At 43.6% G+C, this 22,213-nt stretch overlaps 1 protein-coding gene and 1 pseudogene across 3 annotated transcripts in view; one reads left to right on the top strand and one right to left on the bottom strand.

Moving 5' to 3' along the window:
• Positions 1 to 2,528: 2,528 nt before the first annotated feature.
• Positions 2,529 to 22,213, top strand: part of LOC118664961 — a 123,329-nt gene continuing 103,644 nt past the window's right edge. Inside the window, exon 1 of one of the 3 annotated variants that reach the window (XM_036325729.1) lies at positions 2,529 to 2,838. The gene's annotated coding sequence lies outside the window, so the exon portion shown is untranslated. Of the gene's footprint in view, positions 2,839 to 4,912; positions 5,006 to 22,213 lie in introns of those variants that run through there. The other 2 variants (XM_036325728.1, XM_036325730.1) reach the window with 2 other exon arrangements.
• Positions 2,590 to 22,213, bottom strand: part of LOC118665438 — a 39,756-nt pseudogene continuing 20,132 nt past the window's right edge.

Raw genomic sequence — 22,213 nt, 5'->3', positions numbered from 1 at the left:
AACACCTGGCTTCCTCTCCCTAGCGACTAGCCTCCTTGCAGTTTCTTCAGCCCAGGAACACGACTTGCTTTATAGCCACATATAAACATTTTACACTTTAACCAAATGTCTGTGAAGCATTTTCCCTTACCTCATCTCATTTGATCCTCAAAGAAGTCCTGGAGTAGGAAGATAGGAGACTTGGTAGAATCCTATTTTCTTTTAATTAGCCAGAAAATGAGACTTAGAAAGCTTAGAAACTTGACCCGACTGAAAAGAAGAAAGAAATGGTGGACCTTGAAAATGACTTCAGGTTTTCTCACTGCATAGAATATAATCAAACACTGCTGCAGTTAAATATTTTACCCTTTGTTCTCTCTGTGTGATCTACAATAATAATCTGCTTTGTGTTGATATTTATTGCTGTGTTGCTGACAATTACCTGAAAGAGAAGTTGGGGTGCTTCACTGGACTGGAAAAAGTTTAGCTAAATCATAAAGCAGGTCTAATTAAGCAAGTTTATCTATATATATATAAAAGGCTAAGTTGACTCACGCAATACATATAAAGCTCTCACTGGCGCCAATCGCACTCATGTGTTTCGATCTGTCATTGTCGATCATGAATTTGGTTGGCACTTCTATTATAGAGAAAGGGCAAATAGCAATATTAAAATATTTCTTCTAATTAATTTCCTTTCAATGTGCACGAATCCGTGTGCTGGGCCACTTAGTAATTAGTAAGTAATAATACAAGAATAAACTGTTTCATGTACTAACAACTGTAAACCCACTTTTACCCACCCCTGTATTTAATGTCCAAGGACTCTGCCTTGTTCTCATTTTCTTTTCCTTTTTAATAGCCTGTTCTTGTTTCATGTATGCATATTTTCCTTTATCTCTCTGTGATTTTTAGTGAAAAAATCGACAACAACAACAACCCTGGTTTTCTTCTCCCTTTATAGCCTTGTTTTTTTCTATTTACTCTTACGACATATTTAACATTAGAATCTTTCTTCTAACATCTGGTGATTCTTGGTATCTGCCAAGTGGGGCAGAAAAAATCAGACTAGAAGTTTTGTGTGTGTTGGATAGGACTTGTCAGCCATGGGCTTCGCTCTGGGGTGATCTTGTTTGCTCTGATCAGGAGCCCCTGCTGTCTCTATCTTTTCTCTTTAGCTGGCCAGAGTCACCAGAGAAGAATCTTGTAATCTCCTCTCTGGAGAGTGTGTGTCAGGCTTCCAGCCTGCAGGGGAAGAGGGCTTGGGCAGTATTTAAATTTTCATTGGATCCTCTGGTTTTTAATGTACTTATCCTCTCCAGGGAATAAACCTTCACTGTTTTTCTGGGGTGGGGAACAGTCACCCAGACGTAATGAGTTGGGGAGGATATCTAATTGCTTCTCCAATAGACTTCCTGCTAAAGCTAGCTCTCTTTTCTGCCCTGTTTCCCAGTTTCACAGTGCAAATTAGGATTCTTTCCAGTCTTCACTATCACCAGTTTAGGAGTCTGCTTCCTTGGATCTTCTGTCAGTTACTACTGGACTTTTTAAAAATTTTTAACAAGAAGGGGAACAGTTGTAACAACACTTTTTGAAGCTTGTTCAAAGGCAGCTCTTCCTCTTAATCTAACTCAGCAGCTATAGTGTAGGCCCTAAATCCTGAACCTATCACAAGGATCCCTTGGGAATCTGAGTAGGTGGTCCAGGGACCACAATTTGGGAAACTGGCTTAGACAGTGTTTTGCCAGAAATTATCAGGGTTGCTTGAATCTGGAAATTTCTCTGAAATTCCCTGTTCCCTGTAACTGGCCATTGGTGTTAAGGCTGAGAGCACTTTTTCCCACAAACAGGGAACCGACCCAGTTGTGCTGTGGTGACTCACTTTGGGGTGTTTTTTAATGGGGCCTCATGTGTCAGGCAAACGTTTGGGATGGTAGGGCTTTCTAAAAAAGCCTTCTTGTCTGCCTGGCGGGTGTGGCTCAGTGGTTGAGCCTTGACCTCTGCACCAAGAGGTCCCTGATTAATTCCCCATCAGGCATGTAGGTGGCAGGTGTGTTTCTCTCATGGATGTTTCTCTCTCTCTCTCTCTCTCTCTCTCTCTCTCTCTCTCTCTCTCTCTCAGTAATGAAAAAGATACATATTTTTAAAATTAAAAACCTTCCCATCTGGATGGCTCTTTCCTGGGGTTTCTTAAAATTCATGCAACCCCTTCAGGAAGCAAGGCTGTCAGGCTATATAGTACCTGGTGACGGGCTTTTAAGAACAGTAACTAGAGACAATGAAGAAGCAGGCCGGCTTGCCCTTTGGTTCAAGGAACAGGAAATGGCCACTCAAAATTTGGAAGAACATTTTTTCGGGTCCTTGTTCGGCTCTGCACCTTAACTTTTTGTGTCCAAACAATGTTCTTCTTTCTTCGGAGGCCCTACTTTGAAAACTGGTCTGATTTAAGCACCCACACTCAATTCCGTGACCCTAGTAAGTAGCCAACGCCCGCACCTAGAGGCTGGGCCTGGAGTTGGGATTCAGGCAGCTCAGGTGCAGCTCTCTAAGGAGTCTTACTTAGAGCTCTTAGAGGCGCCAAATTCCTTGCAGGAAGGCCCAACCGCCCTCCTAGATCTGCCGCTTCAGGCCACAGCGGGAGGGATGGTAGTCTCAGGACAAAGGTCGCAGGCAGAGAAGCCCACAAGGACCCCGCGCTGCGCAGCCTCGCGTCTCCAAAAGCTCCGAGTTTCGGGGCGCCTGACGGCCCTGACCGGTGCGAAGGGGGCGCTCCGCGGCCAAGTTCACCACGTCACTCGCGATCTGACCCGCTGTTCCCGCCCCGGTTCCTGGTGACGCGAGCGACACGGGCCGCCGAGGGTAAGCGCTGCGCGATCCGCGGGCGTCCTGGCACCGGCGCCGGAGCGCGGGCCGTTCCCGGGAGTCGGGGGCTCCTGGCGAGGGCTCCTCTGCGCACCCGGGGCGCAGGCCGGGCGTCTCACCCGAGCCCGGAGCCCGCCGCCCGTCCGAGGTTCACGTTCAGATAAGCGGCGGCTCTGCGGCTTCCCTTCCGCTGCTTCTCTCCGCCCGGGAGAGCTGTGGTTCTGGGGCCTCCCCGTGCGCGCGGACCACGCTCCTGAGCGGCGGGGCGGGAATGCCCCAGGTCACCCGCCGCTCTGGTCCCCCCGCCTCACGTTCTGCCCTTGGCCACTTCGCACAGCCAGGCCGCGGGCCTGCCCTGACCAGTCCACTCCCGGCTGCCGGCCGGACGAATTGCCAGCTTTCCCTTTGCTCTGCTCACCAGTCCCCTTTTGGAAACACACCGGAAGGGGGAGCTTTGGGCCCCGCGAAGGCTTTTCTGTCCCAAAAGGACCAGCGCGCACCCCCCCCCCCCCCCCCCCCGCGCACCTGGTTTTAATTAGCGCCCAGGGAGAAATATGGCCCGGGGCCTGAAGGATCCCCAAGAAATTCTGCCCATAGAGAGAAGGAAGAGTGCACGTGGATTGTACGTGAGCAGACGCACTCACTGTACAAGGGTTTGCAAAGACCTCGTGCACTTCTCTACTTTAATTGCAGCTTGGAGAGGATGTAGGTGGTCTAGATGTTAGAAATGGGATACAAACAGCGGTGGAAAACGCATTAGCATGGAGGACAAGGCGATTGCCAGTTATTTACAATGTATTCTTTTCTTCCCACTTTTCATAGCAAAAAAGGAATATTAGAAAACAACCCCTGCCTGGTCTATATTCCCACCGCGTTAATCCACGGGCACACATTCTTTTTTTAGTTTCCAAAATTGCAGTTATAGGCACACGGCATTCTTATTTCAAATTCTGGAACAAGGGAGGTAAATTACATCCCAACAGAACAGAAGTCATCATTAATTCTGAGGGGGAAAAAAGCGCTCCCAATTCATGAGCTGAAAGTTGAAGATTGTATCATGCTTTCAACCTACATATTCTAAAAGTTTAAAGGATAAAGGACATGAAAGGCTTTTTAAAAAGACATAGAAATATATATTCTCACACATTCTTTTCGCATCTTCATTTAAAGCCAAGGACAACTTTCTTTTCAACGTAGCACTTTGATCTTTCTACTCTTAAGAAAATAACTTACTCTACCTTGTACTAGAATTTTGAGGACACTAATTTTCATCAAACATTTCTTAAAACCCCAATCAGCATTTAATCAGAGGCCGAGGGTCTTGCACTTCTCTTCCTTCGGCCTGGAATTCTTTCCCTTTGTCTTTGGTTTGCAAGACCCTTATTCAGATCTCTGCTCAAATATCCATTTATCTCCCCACCCCTGGCAACAACAATATTTTATCTTCTTCCAAGCACTAGCCATACTCTGAAATTATTAATTTGATTATTGCCTGCTCTCCCACCTCAATAATATAAGGGATCTTGCTGTTTTGCCTGCTATTATATCCTAGAACCATACCTCCTACTCCCCATGTCTCTACCAGGACTGATTTTTAATAAATACTTTTAAAAAAAGTTTGCAGTACAGAGTTGTAGCCTTGGGAGCTCTGGCTCAGGGAATGTGACCCTTGAGGAAATATGTTTAGTGTCCTGTTCCCCACCACTTGCCTTTTCAGAAGGGTGACTTAGGTGCAGCTGCTGTCCCTTCTTAGGGCCCCACCCACAGTGATCCAGGCCAGCCCCAGGAAGTAGACCCTGGAGGCAGCTGAGGCCTCTGGCATTTTTTTTTTAATCTGGATTTTGGACTAGAGACCGACTGGGATTCTCCCCCAGAGGCCCCGGACTGCTGGCTGTGCAAACCCCCTGACCCTTTAGCACTTCCCAGTGCTTGGCTGCACGCATGAGGTTCCAAGGTTCCTGGTGGGAGCTGCTCGTGAAAGATGCTCTGTTATTGTTGGACTCCAGGCCCAGGGAATAATTAGGGGAGTGACATGAGCTAAAGGCAAGGCCTTTCCTTGTGGGCTGGGCCACGAGGCTGCAACTGGCCTGCTCTCTGGCAAAGGCCATGGATTCCTGCGGATTCCTACGATTCCTACGTGGTTCACTTCTCCGAGGAAGCCTTGGTGAGGAAGAGGCTGGGAGTGGGGGCAGAAAAGTTTGGAATTTCCCGTGGTTCTTTGGGGATTGATTGTTGTTGAGAACCACCCTGGGCAATGCCAGGTGGAGTGTCTGGGCCTGCTCGCCCTTTCCTCAAGGCCATGCAGGGCTCCCAGGGTGTTACAGGCAGCCCTGGCCAGGGCCTGCGTGTGGAGTGGGTGGAGTTGGAACAGCAGTGAAAAGAACCCAGTGTTCTGGGAGCTGTCAGTTGCCAACAAGGAAGAAGCTTTTCCTGAAGTTCTGCAGTGCCCGGCATGGTGCCTGGCACACAGTGGGTGTTTAATAAATGTTCTTTCAGATATGAAGCATGTGAATACCTTTCAAACGGTGTTTCAAGCCGGGATATGTCTGTGAGCATAGGCTCTGGAGGCCCACTGCATGGATTCAAATCCTGGTGGCTCCGCTTACAAACTTTGAGCATGCTATGACACCTCCCTGTGCCTCACGCTACTCCTCTGTAAGAGGTGGATAATAATGTTATCGCTCCATACGGTGGTCATGGATTAGATGTAGTAAATATTGGAAAGCATTTAGAACAGAGCTTGGCATAGGAAGCCTCATGCCCAGGACACTGGGTTCTGGAACCCGGGTCAGTTTGCATTTGCTCATTTTTCAAGCTCCTATTCTAGGTCCTGTTTCGTCATGCCTCCTATTATAGCATGAAAAGTGCAATACCAACTTTGAAGAGAAGATGAGTGTGAATTTTCTACTCATGTCTGAAGGGTTGGGAAATCCTGAAATTTGTAAGAAATACTTCACACTTTCTCCTGTAGGCCTGGAGGAGGTAGAAGCCCTGTTCTATCATTGTTTCTTTTGCTACTGCTCTTGTTTAGATAAGTTTCCTTTCTAACAGACTTTTTGGGTTTTAAAACATCACGTGTGTTCTTTAACACTGTATCACCAACATTGGTCATCTCTGGGTCTGCTGCAAGCTGTCCAAGTGACATTTAGGATATGACTCCAGTTTAATCAAAGGCTCCCCGACCAGAAAGTCAACCCTGTGAGTTTAAAAAATTTTATACATAATATAAAATGTACAGTTTTGACCATTTTTACATATGTATTTCAGTGGCATTAAGTACATCCACATTGTTTTGCAACCATCACCAGCACCCATCTTCAGAACTTCTTCTTCTTAAACTGAAAATCTGTATAATAATTCCTCACTCTCCCAGCCCCCAGCAGCCACCATTCTACTTTGTGTCTCTGAGTCTGACTATTTTAGGGACCCTATAATAAGTGCAATCATACAGTCATATGTCCCTTTGAATATGGCTTATTTCACTCAGCATGATGTCTTCGAGGTTCATTCACATTGTAGCACGTGTTAGAATTTCCTTCCTTTTTAAGGCTGAATAATACTCCATTATATGTACATACCATGCTTGTTTCTCCATTCATCTGGCTATAAACATTTGAGTTGTTTCCACATCCCTGTATTCTTGACTAACTTCTCTAAATACTGCGTGTATGGAGCTTCCTTCTGTACAAGTTGGAGATGCCTTTTGGGTTTTATTTAATTACATATCCTATATAATAAAAGGCTAATATGCAAATAAACCAAATTGCAGAATTACTGGTCACTATGATGCGCACTGATCACCAGGGGGCAGACGCTCAACCCAGTAGGTGGTCAGTGCGCTCCCACGGGGGGAAGCCGAGCTTCTGGCTGGCAAGCACAGCGGTGTGGCGGGAGCTTCTCCCGCCTCCTCAGCAGCACTAAGGATGTCTGACTCCCCATGGGTAGCGGGCCTAAGCCATCAGCCAGACATCCCCCAAGGGCTCCCGGACTGTGAGAGGGCACAGGCTGGGCTGAGGGACCTCCCCACCCCGAGTGCATGAATTTTGTGCACTGGGCCTCTAGTGTGTTGATAATAGAAAATTGCAAGCCATCTCACTAAATTAAGATAGGAAATTGGGCTCATCAAATTTTAGAGAAAAAAAAATGCTTTTAAATCCCAATTTTGGTGGGCTTGGATAGCAGCAGTTCTGTACTTGATGGGGGTGTGTTGGGGGGTTGGGGGGGAATAGTGTTGGTCCCAGGAACTAACTAGTGATTCCTGGGAGAAGAAAATCCCTTTTAGTTTGGGAAGGGAGCAGGGCTTACTTAGCAGTTAGCAGTTCAGTGATGGGCCAACCTCCAGTGCTTTCCTAGACCTTTGCAATGCCTCAAACATTTGTAAAGACATTGGAAAAGTCAATAGGTTGGATGGAAATCCAGACCCAGACACCATGGGAAGTGCTGCTTAGGAGGCTGATGTTGGTTCTCAGCTTTGAGTTGGAAAGATTAGAATGGGGGGACATGGGGACCATTAGAGTCCTGAGCTCAGCCTGATTTCCCACACTATCCTCTTATCCTTCCCAGAAGACTTTGCTTGAGGGAAAACAAAATAATTTTGATTGAGCTATTTGGTTGGAATAATTTCAAAGCTAATTTAATGAAGTTGTTTTCCCATTGCCAGCTCACAGGGAACCAGCTTTATCATTTGAATCTACTGGTGCCACACATTAGATTGATGGAGGTGCCATATGATATTTTAAATTTTTGAGGGAAACACAACTATATTGGCCATCTCTGGGATACCCAAGAACTACTAGCTCTAGGTGTGACGTGTTCATGATTTCAACATTAGATTATGCTACATCCCTTTCATATCATTGGGAAGCTGGGGTTTTGGTGGTAGCTTTGATGAAAATCAGTGTGGAGTAGGAAGTGAGGGGAGCAGTGTACAATCTGATTCCAAAGTTTAAGACGTTGTATAATACCCAATAGTTGTACATAGTCCATTAATAAATAATTGTGATTATTTAAGTAAAAGAATATATATAGTTTTTCAATTTATGTATATATATTTTTCAAATTGTTAGGACACAATACTTATTAAGTTGTTTGGATTTCACTACTTAACAAATGGAACTATTAGGAGTTTCTTTCTTCCTAAAGGTGCCATTAAAAATTACCAAGACACTAAGGGCACCATGTGCCAAGAGAGTTTGGGAATCTTTTTTTAATCTATCAGAAATTTCCCAAAATTGTGTATTTACATCAGACACGGAGTTGAGATTACAAGAAAAATAAAGTAGACACTTTGCTTTGAGATTTTCTAAAGTAAATTGCTTTATTTTTTCTGATCATAAAATTAATATGTATTGGTAATTTTTAAAAATCCAGAAAGGTGCAAAATAGAAAATAAAAACCTCCATATTTCAACTGTCTATACCCCTCACCCGCTGGAGATAATAGCTACTAACTTTTGGTGGATACTCTTCCATACTTTTTTGGGTTTTGGGGTTTGTATTTAAGAATACTAGGTATTTTATAAAAATTGATCATACAAATTTTATTGCTTATTGCTTTTTAAAATTCACTAGATTACAACCATCTTTCCATGTTACCATGGAAATATATATATATATCTAACCATACATAATGCATACTGTACTTCAAACAGATTTATAAATGCACTTTTAAGGGAGAAAAGCCTCTGAATTCTAGAACCTTTATTACTAACTGTAGATGATGCCACTGTTAGAGTAGCTCAATGGTGCCTCCTTGTGGCTTCATGAGATATTTAACATTTTTCTTCAAATACTTGTGTGTAAGGCCTTGTATTCTGACATTGAGGACACAAAGATGAATTAAATAAGATTAGGAGCTCACAGTCTGTAAGAGAAGATTCAGTGTATAATTAAATAATGATTAAAGGAAATAAGTTATGAGGGAACATCAGAGTTAAAATCTCATAGGAGGAAGAGGCTAGTCCACCTGGGAAGATTAAAGACTTCATAGCATGTTCACAATAGTAGCAGCAATGTCAATGGTACAGATAATATTTATTGAATGCTATGTACCAGAAGCTTCTCTTTGCATTTTTTAAAAATAGAAACAATGGATTTTATCTTATCTAGGCCTTTAAACAGGGGTAGGATTTCTGCTTAGAGGGGTGATGAGAGGTGGAATGAAGGCAGGAGATAGTCCTCCAGGTAGGGTGACTGCAAGAGGAAAAGCAGAGGAGTCTGTACAGAGAGGAGTGGGCCTTGAAGATTGCTGGGAGTGAAGTGGGAAGTGACTTTAGAAAGAAGAAAGTGACTTCAATCCCAGGCTAAAGAAAGTGACCCTAATTCTGTTCACAGGTAATGGGCACCAATGATTCAAGGCTTTTCTTTTTTTTAAAATCAGGGGAGTAATTTTATCAGAGTTGGACTTTTGGAAAATTAACTTTTCAGCAGTGTGAAACATGAGAGACTCAAGGTGGAGGGGCAAGTTAAGAGGTTCCTGCAATAATCCAGGCAAGATGTAGTGGAATGCTGCTCTGAAGAGGTGCACCAGCAGATGGAGAGGAGGGACTGAATCTGGTTAGGAAGCCATTATGACAGGATCTCTTCTTAAGTTTCACATTTTTGTTGTCATGTAAAGCCACAGTAACGTTTGGTGAACTTTGAATAGAAGTCTTCATACCCAATGGGCTTATTCTACATGAACTAAATAAACTGATTCACCTGCCAGTGTTCACATGCTGACTTTACCCCTCTCCCCCAAGAAACTAGAGCAGTGGTTCTCAACCTTCCTAATGCCGCGACCCTCTAATACAGTTCCTCATGTTGTGGTGACCCCCAATTCCATTGTTACAAATTGAACATAATGAAAGCATAGTGATTAATCACAAAAACAATATGTAATTATATATGTGTTTTCCAATGGTCTTAGGCGACCCCTGTGAAAGGGTCGTTTGACCCCCAAAGGGGTTGCGACCCACAGGTTGAGAACCGCTGAACTAGAGGGACAGCAGCTAGATCACATTATTCAGCCTCTGATCTCATAATTTTGACAGAGCCCAGATCCTCTAAGTTTGTGGTGGTGACCTGGTGTTTGGAGAATGGTGTTACAGTTTATTTCTTTTTCCAATGGATATAAAACCAGAGGGAACTTGCTGAACCTGAGCAAATAGGATTTGGATTTGACCTGAGGAACTGACTCTAAGGATGGGGAATAACTGGAACTGCACCATCAAGGGGGCTGCAGCACACAGTTTTGTGGCCATTTACAAAGACGAGACAGTTAATTGAGATGATTGGAGTTTACTTTCGTCTTCCAAAGTAATCAATTTTTAAATTTAATTTAAAAATGCTTAAAAAATAAATTCTGTCTCGATATTGTAAGTATCAGGAGCAGTGGTTCTCAAAGCAAGGGCACCAGCTCATTGGTGATCCAATGGGATCTTCATGATGGGCTCAAGCCTGTCCCCTAAATGTACAGGGTGTTATTTTATAATAAAAAGGTAAGGCACATAAGTTCTTACTTATTACCACTGACTTCCCCACGCCTATGTCCCTACATAGTTTGAGGGTCACCAATGTGGAGAGAAGTGATTATATTGATCGCTCTTTGTGCATTTCCCCAGTAGCTTGTGAACTTCTATGCACTTCCTGGGTCCTTTTCAATATTTTTCCTTGAGAAACTATCTTGAGTTACATCACATTTTAAAGGTTAGTTGAATGGGGAAAGTTGTGTGCAGTGTTTCTAGGACATCTAGGACCTAAAATTAAAAAATACCCCTGTGGCCCTTTTCTCTGAATGTTAGAGAATATGCTCCAGCTCATGGTCAAAGAGGTGTGACTGAATATAATATATAACGTACTATGATGCAGTTCTTGAATTTGTGGATCACTAATTAGCATGCTTGAGCTATTTTCAACTTTGCTGGAATCATAATTCAAAACTGACTTGTCATTAGTACACAGCAGCATCATATTTCAAATCCTATCAGATGATAGTTATGTACTTTATCACTTTTTAACCATTTAAATTACACTCCTGTTAATAGGATCTATGTTTTAATGTCAACAGGCGGATTGGCGGATTGCATGGTTCATGTCTAGTTGAGTTTTTATGGCTAATTGGGCACATATGTACTAAACTGACCCCTCTATTTAGAAGTGAAGGGTTTCACTAAAAATGAGCATATTTTTATTATAGGCAGCTTAGTTTCATCTGCTTAAGTAGTTTTTTAAACATGAAGCATTTTTCAGTACCACTGTATCGTGATGTGTTAACTGTATTTTTAAAATGCAGATTTCTTTCACTAGCTTAATGGGAATTCACAGAAATCATAGCCTTTTGATTAAAGCCAATATGTTTCAGTGCCAGACATTCTGAAGGATCCCAGTGAACCAAGAAAGAACACATTTCTGCACTGGAAGTGAGCATGGGGGCCCTTCAGAAGCCCGGCAGGAATGCCTGATGGAAGGATTGGAAACAGGAAAAAGAACATCAGAGCAATTTTCAGAATAGCTTAAATAATGTGCTTAGTGAAATAATTTTCTACACCAAAGGATGGTTTGATTGAAAAATCGTGACTCCTGCTTAGTTTTAATACTATAACATCTATATCTAACTTCGATCCATTTGAACTAAAAAAGAGAGCCCGTGATGGCTATATTTTTCAAACCTAAATTTGGTACAAGTGACTACATTTTCACAGCTAGTTCAAGTGGGCTGACAAGCCAAATTTGGAAGACAAGGGAACAGAGTATTTGAAACAGAAGGATCCTTGAGAATCCGGAATGTACAGTCACTGTAACGGCAGCTGTAAGGAAATCACAGTTTTGTCAAACAGAAAGAGCCTGGGACCAGAAGCCAGATGACTTACATTTTAATCCCTGTCCTGCACTTAACTAGCTGTGGCACTAGACAAGTCACTTAACCTTGCCATGTTTCTGTTTTCTCGGTTGTAAAACAGTGATTATGTCTACCGTAACCATCTTAGTGTTGTTGTGAGAATCCTAATGAACTATTGAGAAATAATGCTACAGCATTACTTATGTAAATGGGATGATTTCTGTGGTTTTGAATAACCATGGCCAAACAGAAATTTGCCATTGCCTCGCTCAAGTGTTTAACACCTGCCGGGGTAAGGAAAGGCTTGGTAGACAGTGCTGAATGAATGCATGAATGAATGGATGGATGGATGGATGGATGGATGGATGGATGGATGAATGAATCAGTGAATGAATTAATAATTCTATTTGTTCTGGTTTTATTTTCTCCCTCAGAGACTCGGGCCAAAAAAAGAAAACTAAATTGTGTGGTTTGGGATTCTTTAGAGTTTTACACAGGTGCACTATGCTGGTACCCATCCAAGTCTGGCCACATGTATACACACAAAGATAGTCTGGCAGACATCTAGTATTACACATGTACAGGATGTTTGGTGGGATATTTTTCTATGAGATTGGGTTTGGCAACTAGAGCCCTAGTTGCAAATGCAACATTTTAAAGAAAGTTAGTGACAGTTGTGCCCCTACCCCCGACAGGAGGTCTATTTGGTCCTCTTGCCTCCAGTCTTTGACCCAGCCTCCTATCTCAGCCTGGAGACCTTTTCTGGAGGTTATGGGGGAAGGTGAAGGGTGGGGGGGAAGTCTCCTATGCTGTAGCCTTTGGAGGAACAATGCTCATGATTTTCTTCCCTTTCCATGAGGAAGAAACAGAGGATAGGGGGCAATTCCTTCAACAAAGTAAATGAGGGGTGAAATCATGCAAGTAAGAAAGGAAAACCTGCTTTATAGGTACCCCTATGGACATGTGCTTGGGCAGCAGGCCTGCAAATTTGGCCCCTGGCCTATTGAAGCAGACAAGAGGACTGGAGAGGGATGATGGCAGGATGGTGAGAGGGCCTGGCTTGGGGGCAGCTTGCACTGGTGGTTGGGGCAAGGATGCCCAAGTTCATTGTGGTCACGTGCACAGTGCGGTGCGGGACTCCCTTGCTGGTTCTCCCACCCTAGAGGCTGGCCCACTGGGTGAGGAAGCTGTCTGCAGTCACATGTCCAGCTCCAGCCTGCCCTGCAGGGGAGGGAGGTGATGAGATTTAAATGGAGTCGCAGGGACATTTTAAACCGAATACCTAGCACTAAGTGACTCAGAGGTGTTGGGACTTGCTTGAGATTCAGTATTCCAATTGGGAAGGAAGATCTGGCAGCACACAGTACAAAGCAGTGATTAGAAGACAGAAAACAAAGAAAACACAACTGTTTCAGGTTTGTATGGCAGTGAGCAGAAAAGACCTTGAAGGTAATTCCTCTAGGTTAGTAGGTTTCCAATGACGTTCCATGAGTGGGGGTACCACAGAGGTTGCTCAGGACGCCCTGGGAGAGGGATAAAGACGGGTTAAGGGGGGTTCAGAGGAGGCTAAAGATGCTGAAAAGGTGGGACTTCTGCCCACCTCCCACCTTGGCTAGAAAAAGTTTGCTTTTATCTGCTTTATGTACCAGGCTTCATTGTAAGATTACTTTTGTCTAGAAGGTTCTCCAGTTAGGAAAAAAAGACTTCCTTATAATCCACGTGCCACCCCCCGCCCCCCACCCCCTGCCCTGTATTTCTGAGAAAAATTAACTGAAGTTCAGGTTGGGGAAGTGACAACCCCTTGGCCACAGAGCCTTGAGAGACAGAGTCAGGACAACAGGCCATTTAGTCTGGTACCCATACTGAACGGTAAGAGTTAGCCTCATAAATTCAAGGTGCATTCATTAAGCAGCTACTAGATGGAGTCGTGCAGTAGGGTTTTTTCCCTCTACCTCTCTCTTCTTCTTCTTTCTAAAAGATTAAGGCAGTTATTGCATCCATTTGGTGCCTTTACTGCCGGAAAAATAACAGCCACCAGGGGCTTTCTTGGGTTACCTCGGTAAGAGATCTCTGCAAGTCAAACACTATTAACTTTAATGAAACAGCTTTGATGGTGGGGAAGAGACAGCTGACACCACATTTCCCTGACAATAAACCACTCTGACAGATAAAAAACAAACAGGCTCAAGATAACATATAGCATTTCGGAGAACAGGGCCAATAGCGAACGTAGACGGATGTGATCCGGGCTTTCCTCTAAAGCTGTGTCCCTCCATCTGTTGTGGACACTCTCCTGAAAGGCAGGGCAGGATGATCTAATCGGGCTTTTACAGAAACCTCGGCCCGGGTTCCTATTAGGATGTCCTGGGAGGAGATTTTAAATAAACTTAGTACTCTCCAGGACTTTTTTCTGAAGAGCCTCTTTGCTCTGTTTTAGCCATTGCATCTGAGCGCTGATGGTTTATTTATCTAGTTCTAACAACTCAGGCTGATACACTACTCCACGTTCCCAGTCCTGGGGTGACCCACCCATGATGTTCTGTCCATGGCACGCACTTTCGGCCTCCAGAAACGAACCAATGGCCAGTGATCCTTACACACGGAGCTGCCAGGGCTTACTCTGTTGCGGTGACACTAAGTTTGGTGCGAGTGCCTGTTGGAGGCAACAAAGAGGAAGTAATTTGGAGCTCTGACATGATTTGACCATTCATCATTGAACCCAGATTTCAGTGAGACCATGATGAGTGACAATTATTAGTTAAAAATTTTATTTTATTTTATTTCAGTTCCCTCACCAGGCTGTGTCACTGAACAAAATGCCCTAGATTGTGTCCTTTCATTGGGGGGTGGGGGGTGGGGGGGGTGGCTACTTTTATGTGTACGGTGGAGGAGGGATCATTATCATTGTACTTTTAAATTTTAAGTCATTTTCTACATGAGTTTTTTCATTTGATCTTTGAAACCTCTCTAGGGAAGACTTTTAATAGCTCTACTGATTTGCCCTGAATCAGGCAGCAAACTTGAGAGGCAGCATTGGATAATGGAATAAACCACTTCAAGGTTTATTCCATTTTAAGGAAAGCTCTTAGATGTGTGTGTGTGTGTGTGTGTGTGTGTGTGTGTGTGTGTGTGTGTGTGTATGTGTGTATGTATGTGTGTGGTGTGGTGGGTAGAGGCTAGAATGCAGAAGAGCTGCCCTGAATCACTTAGTGAAACCCACTGGTAATTACAGAGCCTTGGTGTAAATGCCATGCTCTTTCCTCAGGAGTATCTTTCCTCTACTCAGACAATGGACAAGTTACCCAAGTACCCCCTTTCATAACGGTCATAATTATTGTAGAGTAAGTACCCTCTATGTTAAGTACATACGCAAACACGTAATTATATCATTAGCATTCACACCAGCCCTAGAGGTACTCTTAATACCTTATTAAGTGACATGCAGCTTCTGAACCTGTGCCTGTCCTAATGTGCCGAATTACCTTGGGTGTGGGTGTGAAAATGCGGTCAAAGGTGAACAACAGGAGGGAAAGTCTTTGGTGGGAAAGCAGGCTAATTCAACAAGAATTACCTCCTCACTGCCTTCCAGCCCCTCAGTGATTCCATGAGGTGGTTAACCCTGTGCTCACCTTTCAACAGGTTAGCAAACGGAAACTCAGAGCAGTTCTGCAGAGGCTGTCGGAATGAAATTTTAAATTATACCTGGCCTGGGACTCGAACTCAAAGTTTGAAAGGAAGAGAAAATTGCCATTGCCCCTTCCCACACCCTTAGCTGGGATCAGATTTCTCTGTGATAGACACGCTGGGAGCACATGGGTTTATGAGGACCCTGACTGGGGGGCTGGGTGATGATGACTGGTTATTAGCTTTCCCTGGTGTTTAGTCCCCAGCAGAGGACAGGAGTGGTGAAAGGACGGGGAGCCCCCAAAACACACTCCCTTGTCTCCCAGCATGAGAATGCCTCTCAGAGGCCGGAGCGGCTGGGTGTTGTGGGAGCTGTATATGGGAGCCTAGGACTGAGTAGCCCTGTTCTCTGCATCACAGCAGCCCTGGGGATGCTGTTGACTCTGGTTGCTCCGGGCTAACAGGCCAACAGATGACAGAGAGTTTTAAAGGAGGGCTGCAAATAAAGGATGCATTAGCCCCGAGTTGATTTTCCTGATTTCCTAGCTTTTCTCACCCATATTTATATGCAGAAATCACAGTAAAATGAGCATCAGGGGCTTGGTCAATGGGTAAAGGACTGCAGTGAAAGGTAGCCCCAGGTTTGGGAGAGGAGTGAGAGGTGAGGGAAGCCCCTGCCCGTTTGTTTAAAAGTCAGTGGAGGATGTTGGGCCAGTTAGAGGTCTTTGAGGCTCAGCTTTCTTGATCCTCTTCAGCATGGAGCGCCCCCTACTGGGATGCCTTGTATTGGGCGGAAATTTAGCGCTTCGCTGCCATAGCTCTGGTTTCTGCCGGGAGCCCTACAGGTCCCTTAGGGTATTGCCTGTTTTGTTCATGGACTTTGGCACAGGGAAGACGGTCACAGGCTTTCCAGAAGTTTGGTCACAGCCATTCTACCATTACCCCTGGTAGAAGCCAGGAAGCTGGGGCTGGTTTTCCAGTTATTAATTTTAGAACATCTCAAAGCTCCGCCCTCTAGTGCTTCTTTGAGAAACATCCACATTTTCAGGGTGGGGAGGGGAGGGGACGGTGGGAGGGAGTGACGTTTAGTGCAAGCTATATTTTAAACAGAATGGCCAGAGAGCAGGGTGGCTTGAGAGAGCCGAGTCCCTGGAGCTCCACAATTGAACACCTCTTTGTGCTTCAGTCACCATCTCCTGGCCATTGATAAGCTTGGAAACTGTCCAAATCAATTTAGACTATTTTAGTAAAAAATGAAGCAACACATGCCTAAAAATAAACCTTGGTCTGGATTCCTTGTTCTTGTTCAGCGCAGTGCTTGCAACGCCCTTTAACTTGAAACCCCTGTTTGTTTACATTACTGACTGATAACAGTATTCCCGGAATGCATCAACCTTTTTGCCGTTTTCTTTATGAAACATCCCTTTGGCGTTGCTCATCCTGTAACAAGTATTCCTATTTTCTCATACGTTGAGGAGAAAGCGCCTTCAGTAACACACCCACCTTAATATTAGATTTTTCCCCATTTCTTCAAAGTGAGGACAGATCTTAATTTATATGGCAAGCTGAACTGTGTGCTCCCTTCCTAAAGTTTTTAACTTTACCCTTAAGTTGACTCTTGCCTACTCGGTGACCTTGCACCCTAATTTTTCCGTTTACTTCCTGTACTGCATTTGAAGTGCCTATAAATCACATCTTGGGTCAACCCTTGCCTTAACATGAATAATATTTGTATTCTCGCTGTGAAACACAATTTTACAACAATGCCAATTTATTTTTTGGCAGTCTAGACTTTCATGCTTTTTCCTTTTCCCTTTCTTTTTCAAAGCCCTATTAAATTTCAAGCCTCAGCTCTTGGGGGGGATTACTGCTTTAATGCACTAACTTTTCACCTCTCCAGGCAGATCTGGAAAATGTCACATGTGAGGTTCTAGGTGGGCTGATCCAGTTGGATGAGGGTTCAAAGTGGAATTGGGCCCCAGTCAGGCTGTGAGGTGGAGGCTGAAGTGGAAGAAGGGCTTGGTGAGACCGGCCATGGCAAGGAGATTCTCACCTGGAACTTGGTTGGGTTGGCCACTGACAGGCTTTAATTAAAGGAGGGTCCCCTCCACATAGGACCCTCCTTTAATTAAAATAACATACTTTAGTGATCTTGTAATCATTGGTTTGTTTCCAGAAGCTATCAGGTTGCATGTGGAAAAGTCAGTAGAGCAGAAACAAGATCCGCTGACCTCATCTCCCCAGCCATGGAGGAGGGAAATCCAGCATTTGGTACAAGGACAGTAAAAGCAGAGAGAATTTTTATTTTAATCCTATCTCCTACGGCTTAGCTTTTTTATGATAAACTCTGTAGAGCTCCCTCTTCCCCCTTGTGAAAAACACTCACAAGTAGTTTGTAACCATTGTTGCCTGTGTTCTTAGGAGGTGTGTGTGTGTGTGTGTGTGTGTGTGTAAGTGTGCTGCATGTTCAGTGTTGGAGGGGTCTGAATTCTAATTATTTGTGCCCTTACGTGGTGTGAAATTCATAGAGCCTATCCAGGCAGTTAGCAGTGTTTACAAATCTGTGGGAACTGAGGGCTTCAGAGTATCCTACCTCTCATAAAATCTTGAGTGTGGCCCAATTTGCCTCAGGTAGATGTTGCAGAAAGTCGAGGGAGGGCCCTGCCGTCAGATGACTTCTCTTTCTAACCATGGACATACCACTTATCCTTTCTAAGCCCCTTTTTAAAAAAATCTGTAAACTGGGAATAAGAATAACATAGTGTGAGGATTAAGTGAGATGATGCATCTAAAGCTCTTAACACATAGTGCTCAGTAAATATTAGTTATAATTATGAGGATGGAAGATCCATGATAGGGGATCAGCTTGTGTGGTGCACACTTGGACTGTAGGCTCAGAAAGGCTTGAGTTTGGACTCCTCTTAAGTGTTAGCTCAGTGGCTCCAGAAACCTATCTCCACCTGAACCTTTGTGTTCTCGTCTATAAATTGATAACTACATTCCTCCACTCCAGAGTTGTTTTGAGGCTTCTTTTAGGATGTACCATGCTTGGCACATAGAACTTAACAAATATTAGCTGGTCTTCCATTCCCCAAGTCTCCATAGATGATGGGTAGTTTTACTTGATGTGAGTCAGAGTGAAAGAAAAGGGGATCCCTTAGAATGGCACCCCCTCCCTTTAAGTTAAAAAACAATCAGTTTAACATTTCCTTTCAGTCCCCTTCCAGAACCCAGGAGCCTTTGGCTCCACAATTGCAAACACTAGCTTAACTGAAACAAATATTGCTGTTCTGTTAAAATTAAATGAATGCATATATTGTTACAAAATGATGGACTGAAAGTTCTCCTAATCGTTCTGCTGTAGAACAAAACTCCCTGATTGGGACACAGTGCCACAGAAGTTGTTCGGGGCACCAAGTGCTTTGGATGTTAACAATCTAATCTGGTTGGAAGGACGCCATCACCGCCTACCTTCTGCCCAGCCTTTGTCTCCTGTCTCATAATGACTAGTGTAGCTCTGGGCAGAATTTTTGTTTGAGTGTCTAAAAGGACTTTTTCCTTTGGTAATTACAGAATTTAGCTTAAAATCAGTGCTTTCTGGGCTGCAGGAGATGAGAGAGGGGTTCATTGGCATGGGAGCTACACAAAAGCTTCTTTCTGCTCTGCCGATTCGTGGGGCCGCCCGCTCCATGGGCAGGTCCATGAGGAACAGCGACACCGCGCTTGGTGTGAGCAGCCTGATTTCTGCTTACACACACAGACGTGATTTATAATCCCAGTCCGGACAGCATCTGAGTCTAATTACCTGGGTATATGAAAGTTCAGGAGATCTCAGCTAACTTAGCAATTCGGGGATGCGCTTTACCAGAAGCAGATGGAAAAAATAAAACACTTTAGTTTATGACTATTTTTCTATTCAGGGGAAGGAGAAAGAACAAAAAGAGTTGCCAAATTGATCCTTGTCAAGCACTAATTAAATATTATTCATGATTAATTCTGATGTTGATGTATTCAGTGTTTTAGCGGTGTCATAAATATCTGAAAGAATGAAATAACTCACTTTGTCTAGCTGTCATAAATCAGGCATACCACAGGCCCCACGTGGCCTCCTGAGCCGGCCCCTTATTATTATTATTTTTTTTACATACATACACTTGTTGGTGACCTCTATGGAATATTATTAGAGGTGTCAGGAAATAATGTCCTAATTATGCTTTCCTGTTGCCATTTCATTCAGTTTAAAACACATATTTTTAAGATTACAGAGAATGAACAGTTTCTATTGATTAGCGGTAGATATACAGGTGAAATATTATCGTATCTAGGATATGCTTTGAAAAAAATCCAGGTTGCCTGGAAGAGGGGTGAATGGGTGGTAATATAGAAACAGGAGTAGATGATAATTCTTGAAGCTTAGTAATATATTCACGGGAGTTCATGATAATATCTTCTATTTTTATAATTTTCTATTAAAAAAAATCAGAATGATATTTCCTTGGGAGGGAGCTCAAGTGTATTCCTCAAGAAAAATTATGGTAATCAATTTTCATTGTAAGCGTATGTTTTTTAAGTTACAAATCATGGTTCAGAAAATGTAAATTCAGTTTGGGGTTGATAGACTGCTAGTGATGATGAAGATACTAAAGGTAGCTTCTACTTAATCACATGTCAGCAGGATGCAAGGCACTGTGCTACGTACTTTACACATTTATTTAATCCTTAGGATCACATGAAGGTTAAATATTTGTTTGCTTACTTTGTAGATGAGTAAACTGAGACTTGAGGAGATTAAATTCCTTGTCGAAGGCTACAGCATACATTATGACAGAAATGAAGTATCCAAGGTTCCAAAGTGAATTCTTATTCTCCTTCTCTGTTTAATTTGTAAAGAGGCTATGCTTAGTGAGACGGTTGGTCTGGAACCATGAATTCAAGTAATTCGATCAGGAAAGGACCTGAGAAATGCTGTAGTCAGAGATGGCCAGTGGGTGGCATGCCTCCTGCCGGCTCCCGTGGTGGCAGACATTATCATAGATTGTGTCACTCTCCCATGCTGGCTCAGAATCCCACTCAATCAACATCGTGTCCCAGGCAACTCAACTGGCTCAGAGTTGGCCTTCGCCTAGAAACCTATTTATCATCTCTCATCTCTCACCACCTTACTGGATGGGAAAACTGAGGCCCGGGAGAGGCAGGCTCGCTCAAGACCTCACAGCTCATAGGTGGCAAAAGACTCATTTCTCCTGATATAGGTCCAGGGTTCTCCTTCCATTGCAATAGCACTGGCTCCTTCCAGGTCGAACTCTGTATGATTCTGCATGTGTTATTACAGGGAAACTGCTTAGAACAGTGCCTGGTACATACTAAGTACTGGATCAATATTGCTATTAGGGAAAAAGTAAAATATCCCAACAGTAAGGTATAACAGCTGTGAACAAAACCAGGTCAGTTTGCAAAAGCATCTGCTAGTTTCCTAAAATGCTAACAAGACCCCTGGGCTAAAGCTGTCCAAACAGCTGCAGCCTCAGGCCACAGGGCCCCTGGCAACACAGGCTCCCCAGCTTTGCGTCCCCAGTCACTGCTCCTCAGGAATGTGCATGGAAGGCACCGTCTGAGGCTCTGTCCAGGGGAGATTGATGATGGAAAGCAGGCGACCTTAGCATCGCCTTTGCATGGCGCCAGCAACACCCCGCCTGCCTCACCGTGCCCAGGCTTGGCAGACCCACAAACCACTTGGCCAACTTGCTCAGCTCCTGCTGTGATATGGCATCCAGACGCAGGCTTCTCTCACAATCTCAGATCACCCTTTCCCCCTCTGAAGACTTCTGAATCCTTGGATGACTGACCAACACGATTTCCACCACTCCCAGCAGAATCTTCACACATGCAGAAAAGGTGCTGTCCCCGCAGACTTTATTCCCGGTGGTTTTGTGGGATTGTTCTGCCTCTCCTAGGAGATCCAGGAATGATGCAGGTACTGTGCATGGATTTTTAAAAAAAATCTGTGAACTAAACAGCTAATAGAAGCCCATGTAATTTGTGTGACAAGTGACAGCTTGTGTGAAAATAACTTACCCATATCCTATTTCGCATTTTCATCGTTATGCTGGGTAAAGCCATACGTCACTGGTAGACCATTAAGTCGGAGTCACCAGTGTTTTCCTAGGTGAAAGGGTAATTATTTTTGCTGTTTGTTCCTAATTTATTTATAGTCAGTGAAGAAATTAGGGGAAAGGATTATTTCAAACAAGTGAAAGATCAAATGTGTGAAGGGCATGGTGATCTAGTGGTTGATGAGAAAGCTATTAGTGTAAGGATAAGCTTTAGTTTGGGATCTGCATGTGCTGCTACTGATGGGCATTTCAGATAAAATAGGCACATACAGAAGGCTGGATAGAAACTATGGCGAATACCAGGAAACAGTTCCCCATTGGATGGCATCAACTGTGCTCTAGAGTAAAAGCACAATTTCCTAGAATGTTATATACAGGGTGATTTTAAGTGGCACATGAATAGTTTTTAATAGTTATCTATTTGTCTTAAATGTGCTAGAAAAACAGTATAATAACATACCAAACCCATGATTTCTTGGATTATTGATTATTTTGCTTAGACTGAATTTAAACTAGGTATTTATGTTTTAAAAAGTGAGTTAAGGAAAGATGTGTTAAAAATGAGTCACAGAAATAAGTAAATAATAATTACAGTGATGTTCAAATATGACAAAAATTGAGATAATGATGTGTAAATAAGCGATACTCAAGGAACATTGGACGGAGGACTGGCTCCCTGGAACCTTGGGGCCAGCCCGTGTTCACTGGAGAGAATATGTCTTATGAAATAATCTGGGCTCTCACAAGATTTCACCTTTACTTTAAATTTTCAGCATAATATAATGCTTTAACTTGTGAAGCAAAACAGAGCATGGAAT

Source organism: Myotis myotis, unplaced genomic scaffold (genome assembly GCF_014108235.1).
Source record: "Myotis myotis isolate mMyoMyo1 unplaced genomic scaffold, mMyoMyo1.p scaffold_m19_p_10, whole genome shotgun sequence".
Taxonomy (NCBI): Eukaryota; Metazoa; Chordata; class Mammalia; order Chiroptera; family Vespertilionidae; genus Myotis; species Myotis myotis.
The sequence above is the reverse complement of the archived record's forward strand: the minus strand, read 5'-3'. Positions and strand labels throughout refer to the sequence as shown.